Source organism: Chiloscyllium punctatum, chromosome 22 (assembly GCF_047496795.1).
Source record: "Chiloscyllium punctatum isolate Juve2018m chromosome 22, sChiPun1.3, whole genome shotgun sequence".
NCBI lineage: Eukaryota > Metazoa > Chordata > Chondrichthyes > Orectolobiformes > Hemiscylliidae > Chiloscyllium > Chiloscyllium punctatum.
Window position 1 is genome coordinate 49415775 of NC_092760.1, and position 16962 is coordinate 49432736.

The following is a 16962-nucleotide window of genomic DNA, read 5'->3' on the forward strand; positions in this document are numbered from 1 at the left end:
TTCAGTAAAGCATTTGATAAGGTTCCCCACGGTAGGCTATTGCAGAAATTACAGAGGCATGGGACTCAGGATGATTTAGTAGTTTGGATCAGAAATTGGCTTGCTATAAGAAGACAGAGGGTGGTGGTGGATGGAAAATATTCATCCTGGAGTTCAGTTCAGCAAGGATCTGTTTTGGGGCCACTGCTGTTTGTCATTTTCAGAAATGACCTGGGTGAGGGCATAGAAAGATGGGTTAGTAAATTTGTGGATAACACTAAAGTCAGTGAAGTTGTGGATACTGCAAAAGGATGTTGTAGGTAAGAGAGGGACATGGATAGGCTGCGGAGCTGGGTTGAGAGGTGGCAAATGGAGTTTAATGCAAAAAAGTGTGAGTTGATTCACTTTGGAAGAAGTACCAGGAATATAGATTAATAGGCTAATGGTAAGGTTCTTGGTAGTGTGGATGAGCAGAGAGATTTTGGTGTCCATGTGCGTAGATCCCTGAAAGTTGCCACATAGGGTTTGTTACGAAGGCACACAGTGTGTTAGCTTTTATTGGTAGATGGATTGAGTTTCAGAGCCATGAGGTCATGTTGCAGCTGTACAAAACTCTGGTGCAGCTGCACTTGGAGTATTGCATATAGTTCTGGCCGCCACATTTTAGGAACGATCAGAAAGCATTGGCAAGGGTGCAGAGGAGATTTACCAGGATGTCACCCAGGATGGAGGGAAGGTCTTATAAGGAAAGGCTAAGGGACTTGAGGTTGTTTTCATTAGAGAGAAGAAGGTTGAGAGATGACGATAGCGATAGACAAACTATCAGAGAATTAGATAGGGATGCCAATGACAGCCTTTTTCCTCAGATGGTGATGGCTCGCACGAGGAGACTTAGGTTTAAATTGAGGAGTGATAGGTATAGGACAGATGTCAGAGTTAGGTTCTTTAGTCAGAGAGTAGAAGGGGTGTGGAACACCCTGCCTGCAATAGTACTGGATTTGCCAACTTTAAGGGCATTTAAATGTTCATTGGATAAACATATGTTAGATGGGCTTCAGAGCTTAAATATGTGTTACTGGAAAAGCGCAGCAGGTCAGGCAGCATCAAAGGAACAGGAGAATTGATGTTTCGGGCATAAGCCCTTCTTCCTTTGATGCTGCCTGACCTGCTGCGCTTTTCCAGCAACACATTTTTAAGCTCTGATCTCTAGCATCTACAGTCCTCACTTTCTCTTAGATGGGCTTTAGATTGGTTTCATAGGTCGGCGCAACAGGCCGAAGGGCCTGTACTATCTTCTATGAACGATGAGTACAGGCTACTAGAATCAAATAATGTTCTTTATTGGACATAGCTCTTAAACAGATACAAAATATTCAACAACAAAAAATTAACATGTCACCTGTGACTCCAGCAATGAATGTGCCTCCAGAACATTAACTCTGAACCTCATGAATACATTGTTAGATCTCTGACCCATTTTCAGATGCTTTATAATTTTCAGACCATACAAAGTAACACTGAAGTTTGATCTTGTTTCTGAAACCTCTTCCTCTGACTGTTGTCACATAAGGAGACTACATTCTCATCATCTTGATGTGAAAAAATCTGTAATGAGATGCAACATATTACTTTCATAAACCTGTTTTCAATATAATCTGTAGGTTGCCATGGAAGTTTCTGCAAATTCACTTTTTTATTGAATGACCACACTGTATAGTTGGAACTTTGTTTTTCTCCTTTCTTTGATAGGCAGAAGAAATTGGTGCTTTTTGCTGTACAGTATTCATAAATGGGATCATTGGGACTTCAGTGCCTGGTTTTTATGTCCATCACCATCCATCGTGTCATGCAGCTTCTAGCTGTGATGCCCCCTTGGCCTGCCACACAGATGCAAACTCCACAAAGCTGACAGACTCCCCATATAGTGGGGTGGAAGGTACCTCACCATCAGCAACATTCTGGCAGCCTTGCAAAATGGCCCTTAAAACAGTCTTTTGTTGTACAAGTCATTGAGAGGAGGAGATGTTGTAGTGATAATGTTGCTGGACTAACTGGATAATCCAGTAACAGGGTTCAAATCACACCATGGAAGCTGATGGAATTTCATTTTAATTTATAAATCTGGAATTAAAATCTAGTCTAATGGTCTCGATGAAACCATTGCTAATTGCTGTAAAAGCCCATTTGGTTCAATAATGACCTTTATGGAAGGACATCTGCCATCCTTAACTAGTCTGACCAACATATGACTCCACGCCCATTACAATGCCATTGAGTCTTACTTGCCCTCTGAAATGGCTAAGTTAGTTCAGTTGACTTGATGGCTGATTTGTTACGTAAAGTAATGCCTGTACCACAGGTTCCATTCCTAAGTGAGGGCTAAGATCACTGTGAAGATCCTGCCTTCTCAACCTTACCCCTCACCGGAGGTGTGGTGACTCTCAGGTTAAACTGACCACCAGTTGTCTCTCTCTCTTTCTCTGATGGGAGAGTAACCTATGGTCCTCCTATGGTAATTTTCAGTTCAAACTATTCAGTTTAATCAAAGCCGAAGCAAAGAAATTAAACCAAACAGCATTGACCCAAGTACTGCAATTCAACAACAATGGCAAACCCAGTCCTATCAACATCTGGGGGCTCTGCCAAAACTGGGAGAGCTGTCCCAAAGACTCATCATATACATAGAATTATACCTACCAGACAATGAGTGGAATTATCCCAGCCCCTGAATGACATGAGTAATGGTGGTCAGTTGGGAAGCTATAACTAGATTAGAAACATGAGACTCCTGAAATAGAGAAAAAAGTCTGTTTTTCTACACAAGATTTGAATGACGGTATCAGAATCTTGCTTGTGAGCCATGCACCAGCATCTCCATTTCATCATGGCACATCGCTGACTCATTTAGATGCCAGGCCTCCACTTCAATGCTATACTTTGGAGTGTACCAACAATTTTCATTTCAATGCTGCTGTTGGGCAGCGTTGTGCACAGGAACAGCTATTCACCTCATGCATTGGAGGAGGGTGTAGAATCATAGAATATCTACAGTACAGAAAGAGGCCATTCAGCCAATCACATCTGCAGCTTCTCTCTGAAGAGCATCCCACCTAGTGTTGTGTTGGAACCTTTTGAACTGCATAACTGATGAGCTCAACGGGGAGTGTAAGAACAAAATAAAAACAAAGGTTTTACTGGTCACCAAGATTAATTGGCTCATTCTGATTCACTCTGTGAAGCATTGCCTTCACTTTCCATCTGAATCACAAATGTGCAATGGAAATAAAAATGGTTGCCACAACACGTGGAGTAGATGGAGTAGTGTTTTGTTCCTTCTGCAAACACTGATGATATAAGGTACTTCAGGGATAATTGCATCAATGAGGCACTAACACAGTCTAGTTGGAAGCCATTTGTAATTATAATATTCAGCATATAGTACTGAATGTGCAGTGACCAAATTAATGGCATACAAGTCCTGGTCACAATCAATTTTGACCATCACAAATTGATCACTGTCACCTCTGTAAAGCAGAAGCAATCACAGGATAGTGTCTCCTGTGAGTTACAGTTCACAAAGATAGCGCAAGATTTCATAAACTGGACAATGGTACAGAAGTAATATCTGCTCACCTTGAACTGATAACACTTGACAACAGGCTCTTCATTTTATTGCTGGTTTTCTCAGAGGGTGGGTAGGTGGCAGCTGGGTTCCCGTAATCCTACATCTGCATCATTGCATTTGTACAACGTGGCGTGTGCTGCAATCATTGGAATAAAGTCCACTTGGTCAAATTCCACGTATGCTAATTCAGTGACTCTCCTTGTTGAATTCCTCTGAACCATTTGTGTTTAATGTGAATGCTGACTACTCTCACTAATAAGAACCTGTTCTGTTGCTGACACCCCCACACACAGCTTCATTAGATCCATGGTCAATGAATCCAGCCACGACAGTGATCTTAATCACTGTTATTGTAATGCAATGAAGGCATAGAGAATTGGAGTTAGAACAGATACCTCGGCAAGACCAGGACCAGTAACCAATTCCAACAACTTCCCAGCAATTTCTTGATGAAGAAATCACAGCTAAAGGTGCCCTCAAGATGTGGAGAAGGTATAGAACATCCAGAATCTATTATCCTCAATGATATATCCTCCAAATGAGCAATGTCACTGCAGGCTGAGGATATTTCAGATCACTGTCACAGGATTGTGATATTAGCTGGAGTGGGACCTATGATCTGAAGGGCTGAGTGGTCGTCCTATCCCATTAGCCAACAAGGTGACAGCTGCACTAACTTTTTATGCAATTGTCTGCTCCCCAGGAACCCATGTGGGATCCTCAACATACAATTACATCAAGGCTGTTACCAATGTAATTTCTATCAGATTACACCACTTCATCTTGTTTCTCAGGGATGAGATTAGTGCTGCAGCCTGAGAAGAAGACTTTGATAACACAGGAGACTTCTCCAAGATGCAGGGTGTTGTAGATTGTATACATGTTGCATTGAGAGGGCCATATCATAATGTTGCTGAATTCATCAGCAGAAAAGGGTTTAATTCCAACAATGTACAAAGCATATGTGAGCAACACTATCACATCTTAGAAGTCTGCGCCAGTACTACTTATTTGGCATCCAGTTCTGATAGACCTGAGTTGAGTGAAATGAATGTAAATGTGTTGTTGATCACAAGACACTTGTTTATTCTCAGTATTGCAGCTGATTTTTATTTGTTTTCTTCTTTTGCTATTACGAAGTAAAAGTTTTCAACTGTTTAAAACTTTTTCAATATGTGATGCTCCAACATTGTACAATGACAAGATGTTATGCTATACTGGGCATTAAGGAAAAAAAAGCTCTCCCTTAGATGGGGCATAACATGTTCAGGATGCAACCTGTGCAGTTTTATTCTTCCAACTGCAGTTACAATGACAGTTGACCAGACAAGGGCTGATGTAATATAGTACAATATAAAGGAATATAAGCTACTAATTCCAATGAAATGTCACCTGGGCCACCTATATGCTCTCTCAAGCTTTTCTTTTGGTCTTTCGTCCTCTAGAAGCACTCTGAAGGCTGTTCATGGCTGGCAGCAATTGACCATCCAGCCAGTCCGGATTCCAGCACCCATGCTAATGTGATACAGTCTGAAGCTGGGCCTGCAGGCTCTCAAAGTGATCCTTCAAGGCCATGTTCAGTCTCCTCCAGCGACCATCTTGCAGTCACTATGGAAGCAGTGCATAGGAGTACTAAGGGGATGCATGAAGGTGATTAGTTTCATTTTGTGTACAAAATAGTTCAGTTTAATTTATAAATTTGGCTTGAAATATATCCTCTGTAATGGCTTTTAGCTTTGAAACAGACCAAGGGGCAATGTGGTGATCAGCAAAAAAGAGAATATAAAGTGAATGGCAGTGTTAATGAATTAGAAACTGTGGGTGAGTTAGTTGTATTACACCTGAACTAGTCTTTCACATATAGTTGGGCAATAACAGGCTACCTCGGTTGTAGCCTCCCTTCCCATTGCTCCTTTTTGCTTCTTGATCCTCCTTGCACTCCTGTTGCTTGATTTCTCACCTGTTAGCTGTTGATAGAGGCTACTCCCCCCGATGCCAAGATTGTGCATCCTACATTATAATGTGAATACGAAAACATGGCATGGTTAATTTTATACCCTACATTAAAAGCAAAAGTAAGAATGATTATTCCAAAGCCTTGTAAATCATATGTGATTCTTTGTTCTTTTATAGGTAACAAATATATGCGGTCCAACCTTTAGAGAAATGTAGCCAAACCTAGATATTTAACTGACTTTTTTTCATAGTTGCTAAAATATGAATAATAACAATGGTTACTTTGGTTAAATCCTAATAAGATACCATGAGGATTAGGAGGAGAAGTAGGCCATTTGGCAAATCCAGTCTACTCCACCATTTAATGAGATTATGTTTGATGTGATAATCTTTAACTCCATTTCCTGCTTTATTCCTGTAACCCTTGATTTCCTTGTTGATTCGAAATTTGTTTATTTCGGCCTTGAATATATTTAATACATAGTATATTTACAATTGTAGTTAATATATTTAACTTCAACAGTTCTCCGCGGTAACGAATTCCATATGTTCACCATCCGCTGAGATAAATAAATTCATCCTCATCCTTGTCTTCAAGGAGCAACTGTTTACTCTGAGACTATTCCTTCTGATCCTAGATTCTGCCACAAAGGGAAATAACTTCTCTGCATCTATCTGTCAAACCCCTAAAGATTCTTATAAGTTCCAAAAAGATCTCCTTTCATTTTTCTAAACTCAGTGAGTATAAACCCAACACACATGACCTCACATTATATTCCATTTACCCAGTTTTTACTTACTCACCTAACCCTCTGTAGACTCATGGTTTCATTCGAACAACTTGGCTTACCAGCTACTTCATATCATCTATAAATTTGGCAACAGTACATTATTTGCATAACCCAAGTAATTAATTCATACTGTAAATAATTGGGGCCTGAGCACTGGTCCCCTCATAGAACTGATTCAAACTCTAATATTTGTCACAAATAAAGCCAGCTTGCACTGCAGAAAGCCACACAATCATTCAAAGCACAGCTCAACTGTCTCCTCTGGCAACAATAGCATTCAAACTATACACACACAAACTATAAATACACATACACATAGGAATAGCTTTGATTCAGATTATTTATATCAGCGATTACACAGTCATAAATCATAATTTAAAGTACAGTAATTTCTGGTGCAGGACCATGTGAGTGGCAATAAAATTGTAATGGCTGGCTGAAAGTAATGATGTCGCAGTGGAAATGTCCAGGATTATTTGTTTATGATCCTAAAAACAATCCAATAAACCCTCAACCAATTGAACTCTGAGACCTAGAAAATGGTCTCAGAGTCCAAAATCAGGTGGGGGAGGAGAGGGTGCTTCCTGCAGTCTGGTGCCTTTTCACGTTGAATGAATGAAATGCATGAAGCACTAGATCGACCCAATTCTACCGAATTGTCCAAGTCTGGAATCTCAACTCAATTGTATCAACTCTCACATTTCAATGCTGCTAGCAGAAGCCTGATGTAATTTGCAATCTCAGCTGGGTTGAAGGGACTTTGCACAAATGGAGATGTCTTTTAATTCACTCACAGCCTAATTCACTTTATGAAACGGAATGATAAGCTGCCTTTTTGAATAAAACTGTGTAGCTTGGTATGTGATTTCAGATGGCAATTAAGAGTATCGGAGCACATACAGATCTGACCAGGTAAGGACAGATCTCCTTCCCAAAACACCATTGGTAACGTTGTCTCTTTTGCGGATAGCAGTTTTGCATTTATTGAATTGATGGTATTTAAAATTCCCACAGCTGCCAGAGTGGGGTTTGAACTCATGTCTCCAGAACATCAGTTCAGGCTTCTAGATTACGAATCATCTGACATAACTAGTTGCAACTGCACCCTCAGGATGGACAATGGATATTGAGAGAGGACAGCATTTCGATTGAATGACATCTGACTGGAATTACTATTGTATGTAGACAGAAGTAGCAGTAGTACGAGAATCTGTGGAACCCATTTCTGAAGAAGGCTTTGGAGGCCTTCTCTGGCAATTTAAAGAGGAAACCTGTGGCTGTCACCAATGACGCATCTTGGAAGTAGCTGAGGAGGAGACTAGGAGTGATGGTGAAGGCCCTCACTGGACTGGAGAGGCAGACAGAGGAGTCCATCTAACTTATGATTAAAGTCATGGCTCTAACATGTTTGGCTGCCTCCATGAAAAGTCTGCTTGCTACATTGGAGACACAGTACCACAAGCACTCTCAGTGGCTGTTGATATGCACTCAGACCTGTGCTCCATCAGTCCAGCCATAGGAATGTAGCATCACTGGCAAGGTGATTAGATGGACTACACCCAATGTTCTGAAGGAGATAGCTGAGGAGATTGTGGAGGCATTGCAGTGATCTTTCAGGATTCACTGGAGTCAAGGAGGGTCCCAGAAGACTGAAAATGGCTCATGTAACACCACTGTTTAAGAAGGGAGTGAGGCGTAAGACACTAAACTATAGGTTGGTTAACCTGACCACAATCATTGGTAAGATTACAGAGTCCATCATTAAGGATGAGATTGCAGAATACTTGGAAGTGCGTGGTAAAACAGGGCTGAGGTAGCATGTCTTCATCATGGGGAGGACACGCCTCAAAAATCTGTTAGAATTCTTTGAGGAGGTAATGAGCAAGTTAGACAAAGAAGAGCCAGTTGACATAACTTATTTGTTTTTCCAGAAGGCTATTGACAAGGATGTTACTAAATGAGGGCTTGCAAAATGAGGAGCTGTTGAGGATTCTGGCACTTGTACTCATTGGAGTTTAAAAGGATGGTGAAAGTTGGGGGTGTGGCGTTGGAGTCTCACTGAGACTTATTGAATACCAGAAGGCCTGGATAGAGCTGACATAGAGAAGATGTTTCCATTAATAGGAGAGACTAGGACCGGAATGCACTAAGTGAAGGGATGGCCCTTTAGAACTGAATGAGGAGGAAATGCTTCTGCGAGAATCTGTGGAACTCATTTCTGAAGAAGGCTTTGGAGGCCAACTCACTGAATGTTTTTAAGACAGAGATTAATAGGTTCTGGATTAGTAAAGGACCAAAAGCTATGGGAGAAGGCAGGAGAATGGGGTTCAGAAACATTTCAGTCATGATCAAATGGGTTGATAGCCTAATTCTGCTCCTAGATCTTATAGTCTTATAGAGAGGTGCACGCGGCTCTTCCATCTTACTCAAGATGACCCTTTGTCTAGAGGTAGCCTACAAAATTTAGTAAGGACTCTTGGGATGCATGGTATCATCCTTACTTCTGAGCCAGGATACCTGGGTTCAAGTCCACCTGCTCCAGGGATATGTAATAAAGCTCGGCAGATGATGATTCAAAATATATATCATAATTAATAGGATGTCCTTTCGGTGGGCCAGAACATCTAAGCTGCAACTCAACCCCCTCAAAATAAACCTACCCCTCCAGCTTTGGGTGAAGCATTTTAGACATTGAAGAAGAACTGAGGAGTTGGTTTTCAATAATAGAATCACAGTCATTGAGATATACAGTACAGAAACAGTTTTAGTCCAACTCGTCCATGCCGGCCAGATATCTTAAATTAATCTAGTCCCATTTGCCAGCACTTGGCCCATATCCCTCCAAACCTTTCCTATTCATATATGCATCCAGATGCCTTTTAAATGTTTTAATTGTACCTTCCGCCACCACGTTCTCTGGCAGCTCATTCCATACATGCACCACCCTCTGCGTGAAAAGATTGCCCCTTATGTCCCTTTTAAGTCTTTCCCCTTTCACCCTAACCTTTACTCTCTAATTCTGGACTCCCCCACCCCAGGGAAAAGGCCTTGTCTATTTCCCCTATCCATGTTTCTCACGATTTTATAAATCTCTACATGGTGAGACTTACTCTTTGTGAAGTACCGAGTTCCAGCTTCCCCTGTCATTCACTTTAGATAGCATTTTCTATCTAACTCACTACAATGATATCCCAGTTTCCCCAGTGACCCTCCAGCCTGAGTCCAGGAAGAAGTGCAAAGCAGGTTAGATGCCTGCTGCATGTAGTCAGTTATCTGAAGCATCAAGTTTCTCAATTAATATGGACAGGTTGACTGGGGAGCTTGATTTAGTTCTGGGGGTTGCGCTTTTAGTGGCATCCTAATAGATGCAGACAAGCTTCTCAATAGCTGCTGATGAGAAGGTCAACCCACTTTTTCAGGCAGATACCTGGATCACCAAAGTTGGTGGTAAGATTCTGACATGTTGCCTCTTCCCCAATTATGTTGCCCACCAGCCATTCTTCTCATCGTCCCTCTGAGCAAATGTCCCACTCAAAAATGTGGGAAAAAATTATTTGATATATGGAAAAATTGACTACATAAATGTTAGCTTGCATTTGTTATCAGAGAATTGTATTTAAATTGTGTGTTGAAGAGGAAGAGTATTCATACAGGTAGTGCATTTAATGTACCCCTGTTAACATAATTATTGATAATGAGATTGAAGGGACATTAGTAACATGGATCTAGAATTGGTTAGGGACAGAAAGCAGTTCGTAGTACTAAATATTTGCTTTCCTTACTACTGCGGTGTTGCACAAGAATTGATAACAGGATCACTTTGCTCTTTGTTAATATTAATAATGAGGATTTGGGCTTATAGTCCATAATTTCAAAGTTTGCAAATATTTAAAAATTCTGAACTGTAGGAAGCAAGGAATTAACGAACTCCAGATGGACATAGATTGAAAGATCAAAAGATGGTGAGTTAGCAAAAATCAACAAGGTCAAACTGCTTTTAAACTTCATTTCCACCACCTCCAGCCCCAATATAATAGTGTGCCTTCAGCATCTTTGCTTAATTAAGGTATTAGTCATACCACCTAACTGCAGCCTTGTCAAATTAACAGATCTGTTTGGACATGACAGTTAAACTGAGCACACCTCTCAACTTTGTCATATGCGCACCCTCACCTGTCAGCAAGGAAGCTACAACATTAAAGCTCACTATAAGAACCTATAGGTGAGATTCGCAATTACTGACGGACAAAATTGCTTCTCTTACCTGGAACATACAAGCCTTTGCCTTGAAATGCATGAATTCCCCTCCGAGGGTTGCTGTCTTTCCTCACCTCGGCATTGTGTACAATTTCTATAATAACTGGAATAGTTGGACCAATAGAAAGGAATCTGTCAGATAATAATAAACAGTAAGGAGAAATGTTAGAAAGTGTCTCTAGAGGGGGGATTTGTAAGAAGCAGCAACAGCTGGGCAAATTTGGTGTTCTTATTCCTGCTGACCTGCCGACCACAATTTGCCACCCGTTTGCTTTTATCATGACCATGGTCAGAGACAGTTGACTTGAAATTTCATGCTTTCATTGAATATGTTGCCTGTGCTGCTGCCATATTATTTCTTGACATCCCTGGGCCTTCACCTTTAGAATGATGCAATTTTTACCCGACCACCACAGATTTGCTTATTACATACCATAATCAGTAGGCTACCTTTCTTTGGCTTCTTCAATTACTTTTTTCTCTCTGTTACCCTGATGGGGAGAGAGGTAGCACTCAATGACAACATTGACACATGGTTATAGTAAGCTGTTCTCCCTACTGGTGTAACAATAAGCTTTAATCTTTCGGGAAAAAATGACGAACTTAAGTTGGTTCGTTGTTCTACAGGATTTGTTAATTTGTGCGAATATTTCTAGTGCCCAAATTGTTTGAATATTTAATATTTAAACAAAATAACATTTACACACAAAATTCTTACTGTTGAAATATCTATGAATTACTGAATTGATGTGGAAGTATTTTCAGGTGATTGACAACACTCAACAAGGTATGCTGACAGATTCCTGAAGTTGCATAAAAATGTCCAACGTTTCAACATGTTTTGACCTTCTCAACAGAGTTATCCCTAGATGTTTCTGGAATTTCATTTAATACAGTCATAGAGTCATAGAGATACACAGCACAGAAACAGACCCTTCAATCCAACTCATCCATGCCGACCAGATATCCCAACCCAATCTAGTCCCACCTGCCGGCACTCGGCCCATATCTCTCCAAACCCTTCCTATTCATGTACCCATCCAAATGCCTCTTAAAAGTTGCAATTGTACCAACTTCCACCACTTCCTCTGGCAGCTCATTCCATACATGTACCACCCTCTGTGAAAAAGTTGCCCCGTAGGTCTGTTTTATATCTTTCCCATCTCACCCTAAACCTATGCCCTCGAGTTCTGGACTCCCTAGCCCAGGGAATAGACTTTGCCTATTTACCCTATGCATGTCCCTCATAATTTTGTAAACCTCTATAAGGTCACCCCTCAGCCTCTGCTGCTCTAGGCAAAACAACCTTAGCCTATTCAACCACTCCCTTTGGCTCAAATCCTCCAATCTTGGCAACATCCTTGTAAATCTTTTCTGAACCCTTTCAAGTTTCACAACATCTTTCCGATAGGAAGGAGACCAGAATTGCATGCAATATTCCAACAGTGGCCTAACCAATGTCCTGTACAGCCGCAACATGACCTCCCAACTCCTGTACTCAATACTCTGACCAATAAAGGAAAGCATACCAAATACCTTCTTCACTATCCTATCCACCTGTGACTCCACTTTCAAGGAGGTATGAACCTGCACTCCAAGGTCTCTTTGTTCAGCAACTGATAAACTTCGCTGTTATGTTCACACAACTTGATAGAAACCTAAGTATATGTAATATAAATGTTTTATAAATGAAATCATAAAAGTGGAATCAATTATTCTCTCAATTCTAACATTGATTAAAAACTATTTGTAGAAGTGAAGTGATACTTGACGTAAATGGACAATTTGTAATGGGAAGCCACCAATAGCCCAAAACCATCCAAAACCATACCAGCTCCAAGTAGTGTGAAGTAACTTACAAATAATGCAGAGCAGAATCTGCAACAACTATACAAATCTGCAGAAGACAATCTCTCTGGTTTTGTTGGGATTAATTTTTGGATGCATTCAGCCTTCCAGAGCTCCTGCATCGATCTACTCCTGTGTGTGGACTGGTGGAGGTTCTTCACAAGGAAGACAGATTGGAAAATTTCTGAAACAGGAAAGACTGGACAAAATCTGTGCCATTTTCTGGCGTGTTTATTTTTTCCACAAAAGAAGCATAGCAGGAATCTCGTCTAAATCACCTAAAGGAAATTCAATAATCCGCAAGGCAAGCAAATTTGTAGTTCTGCTCACCAGCAGCACAGATTCATCCATTGTTCATGGATAGGAATAAAAATGCTAATTTGAAGAGGCCACTGGCAGACAAAAGGTACGTGTTTTTAAAATCAACCTGCGCAAGGGTGTTTATACACACTTATGGTGGGACATGAACCCAGATCCTCTGACCTGAGGTAGGGACACTACAAAAGCCAAGACTTTGGCTAACAGAATGATTTGGAAGCATTTACACAATCATGGTAGACATAGACCATTCTCTTTGGAAAACAAATTTAATTCCACGCAGGCAGGTGTGGAAGACACCACAGCCTAATCCTTAAGTAAAGACAAAAATGACTTGAGTATTTTCTATTGTGTGGATTAATGATGGAAGGGGTCCCCACCAACCTTGAACACATTATCTTCAGCCTGCTCAGGTTTACTGGACTGGCCTCAATAGTTTGGTGGAATGGCAGTAATAAAATTATTGCTTATTATTTCCCTGCTATTAGGAGAGAGAACGTGAAATTGGTAGCTTTGCAAGCAATGGTGCTGACTTGAAGTGCCCAATGTTTCTGGCAGTGAGTAACAGGTAAGTGCAGTGGGTGAGGAGGGAACATCATTGTTGGAGTCAGTGCAGGTCTTCCTGGTTTATTGGTGAATGCCCTTTTCACAGAAATAAAGTCCAGACCAGAAAAATGTGATATCAGATTTGGGAGCAGCACCAAGTCAGTCACCCCATCAGACCTGTTCAGCATTCGATAAGATTATGACTGATTTGATTCTGCCCTCATCCCCAATTCCTGGCTGTCCCACCTAATCCTTGACTCCTCTGTCCATAAAACATCTATCTAACTCAGCCTTGAATAAATTTAAAGAACCAGTCTTCACTATTTTCTGGGGAATAGAATTCCACAGACTAATCACCCTCTGAGAAAAAAAATCTCCTCATCTCTGTCTTAAAGTGAGAATTCCTATTCTTAAAATGTGGACCCTAGTTCTAATCTACCCAACAAGGGGGAGTTTCCTCGTAGTATCCACTCTAACAAGTCTCCTCAGGATCTTATAGGTTTCAATAAAATCACCTCTCATTATTTTAAACTCTAATGTGTATAGGTCCAATTATTCCAGGAATAATTTGGATGAACTTTCTCAGACCTGCTTCTAAAATAGTAACAGATTTTCAAATAAGCAGTTTCAAAACTATAGTCTTCCGGATGTCGTCTCATTGAGGTCCTATACAGCTGCAGTAAAACTTGCCTACTTTTATATTCTATTCCCCTTTGTAATTAACAACAACATTCTGTTTCCTTTCTAACAACTTGCTGTACTTGCATACTAAAACTTTGTAATTTGTGCACAGACATCTGCAACATCTGTCTGTTTAGGTCGTATTTTGCTTTTCAATTCTTCCTGACAAAATGGACAAGTTCACGTTTTCACATGTTGTACTTCATTTGCCAAATGTTTGCTCATTTGCTTATACTGTCCATTACCATGCAGAATCTAACCTCCACTTGACACTCATCTTTCCACCAATCTGAGTGTCACAGGCAGGGCTAAAGACAGAAAGCACAGAACAAAGTTGAGACTTCTCTGAAGAAAGGTGGCAGAGCAATGGCAGAAAATTCAATTTACTTCAAAGTTGGCCAAGATAAATGAAGAGAGTGTTCGTCGCTTATATTCAGTAGAATGGATAAAGACATGACAACATTTCTTAGTGCTGACCTTCCAGTTGACAAGAGAAGTAACCAGTTCGTTGGTACTATTTGGAACACACAGTGCATCGTGTTAAATCTAAACAACTGTGAGAAATTAGCTTACATGTAACAAGAGGTTTTGCCAGCACAAAATCCGAGATGTTTCAGGGATTCTCCATCTTTCTGTTGATGTTGTACATGGGTCTGAAAGGCTTAATACTTTCTTTTTTAAATATATTTTTATTGAAAAATAGATTTTTAAAAATATTACAACAAGTACAAAACAATACAATTTAAAACAATACAAAGAAAGAACACAAAAAAAGTAAAAAAAAACCCAACCTGCCCTCATGTACAAATGTACACAGAGGAACCTCGATTATCCGAATGTGATGGGCGGGCACTATTTCGTTCAGATAATTGATTATTTGGTTAATTGATTTCCTCTGGGGCTCAGAGTTTTCTGTGAAGTTTGTTCCCCATTCGGGAGACTCGGCAGCAGTGTGCGCGAGACCCTGCCCCCTGCCCACCCCAAACCCATCTGCTGCCACTCAGCACCCCTGTCTGCGCCCAACCCTGGCTGCTCCCACCCTGCCCGCCCCAAAACCCGTCTGCTCCCACCCCGCCCCCCAACCCTGTCCATCATCAGCCCCCATCCGCCCACCACCCGCCCCCAAACCTGCAGCCCCAACCCTGTTCCCAACCCTGCACCTCCGTCAACCATCCGCGGATATTTTTTCTTGTGCAGAAAGTGAGGATGTTGAAAAGTTTTTTTCTTACATGCATCCACAGGGAACATACTGGGTAAGCCAAGAAGAAAAGAGATCAGGTCCTTCTTCACCCTCGCACCCAAAATCGTCTCCACTGCACCCACCACAATGTTCCAGTATGTTTGAAGCCTATCACAGGACCAGAGACAATGGATAAGAGTGCCCATATCAACCTTGCACTTGGGGACATGTTGAAGACACCCCTGGTTTAAATTTTGACGAAGGGTCCAGAGCCAAGTGGACCCTGTGGAGAATCTTCAACTGTAAAGTATGGGTCCTTTTGCAAATTGATATCTTTCTTGTATTTTCCCAAATATCTTCCCATGCCTCTGAGGAGACCTCAATGCCAAGCTCTCTCGCCCACAACCTGCAGAGTCGGTTCAACTCATCTGAGGGGGCGCCCACCCCAATTGATAATATAAAGTGCTGAAGTGTAGTCTTAGCATTGAGCACCCTCCTCTCTATGTCAGATTTGTAGGGATCAATCAAACGTGTCGTTTTTTTAAATAAAATCCCTAACTTGAAAAAAATCGATAGAGGTCCCTGTTAGATAGTTCGTGTTTCCGTGCTAACTGATCAAAGGACATCATTGTGTCTCCCTTAAATAAATCGCCATGCAAGGCACACACCGAGCTGCCCGATGTTTGAGTCTACCATCCCCGATTGAAAACCCGGCATACCCAATATAGGTGTGAGAGAAGATGTCTTGCCAATATTGCCTTCCCTCTACCAAATTGCCCTCCATGCTTTAACAGTATTGATAACTATTGGATTAATGCAATATTCCCTGACTGTCCTCATTTTGTCCAAAACAGGATGTGCAAACCTTTATGAAACCCGTCTGGTCCTCTTTAACAATAGAAGGTAACACAGTGTCCAGCCTTAAAGCAGAAGTCTTAGAGAGGATTTTAAAGTCCACATTTAAGGGTGAAATGGGCCTGTATGAAGCACACTCCACTGGGTCCTTCCCTTTTTTAAGAATAAGCGAAACATTGGCCTCTCTCAGAGATGGCGGGAAACAATCATGGCTGTACGAGTAATTAAACATGTTGAGCATTGGGCCTAACAATATGTTTATAAATTCCTTCTAGAATTCGCTGGGAAGTCCGTCAGGACTGGGCGCATTCCACTCTGAAGCTGCTTCACAGGTCCCTGCACCTCTTGCTCCGATAAGGGGGCATTGCGAAAAGACTCTTGTTTGGGAGTCACGCCCAGGAGCTCCAGATCCTTAAAAAAGACTCCATTTTGGCCCCCCTCCTCACAACCCTCAGATTGGTATAATTTAGAGTAAAATCTCTGGGATACCACATTAGTCTTTTGGAGTCACATGTTAGGTTCCCAGACACTTCCCTAATCGGCTTGAGGGGCACTCCTTTTTCTGGTGAGATACGTGAGGTACTGGCCTGGCTTGTCACCATGCTCGTATAACCTATGCTCTGCGAAAGTAAGCTCCTTCTTTGCTGTCTATGTGAGCACAGAAATCAATGCAGACTGTAGCAATGTAATCCTCTGTAGCTTGACCAACAAGGGTCTGTCAAAGTAAGCCTTCCTGCTTCCTGCTAGCAGAGTTGGAAATAACTAACTCCCTGGCATAGGCTTTGGTAGTTTCCCAAAGGATGGATGGGCTACTAATCGAGCCTGAGTTAATGTCTAGGAATGCCCGAAATTCCCGAGAAAAGTACTCCAACAAACTTATTATCCTTGAGGATAAAGGGATCCATTCACTAGTGCCTCGAACCCTC

The 16962-nt window shown here is 41.3% G+C and overlaps 1 long non-coding RNA gene across 1 annotated transcript in view; it reads right to left on the reverse strand.

Annotated features, from left to right (window-relative positions):
• Positions 1–1206: 1206 nt before the first annotated feature.
• The window catches only part of LOC140493620 (uncharacterized), a 52564-nt gene continuing 36808 nt past the window's right edge, over positions 1207–16962 (reverse strand). The window contains exons 2-4 of the long non-coding RNA XR_011963725.1: positions 10616–10740; positions 3613–3740; positions 1207–1584 (exon numbers count right to left, since the gene is read on the reverse strand). This is a non-coding gene — a long non-coding RNA (uncharacterized lncRNA). The remainder of the gene's footprint in view (positions 1585–3612; positions 3741–10615; positions 10741–16962) is intronic.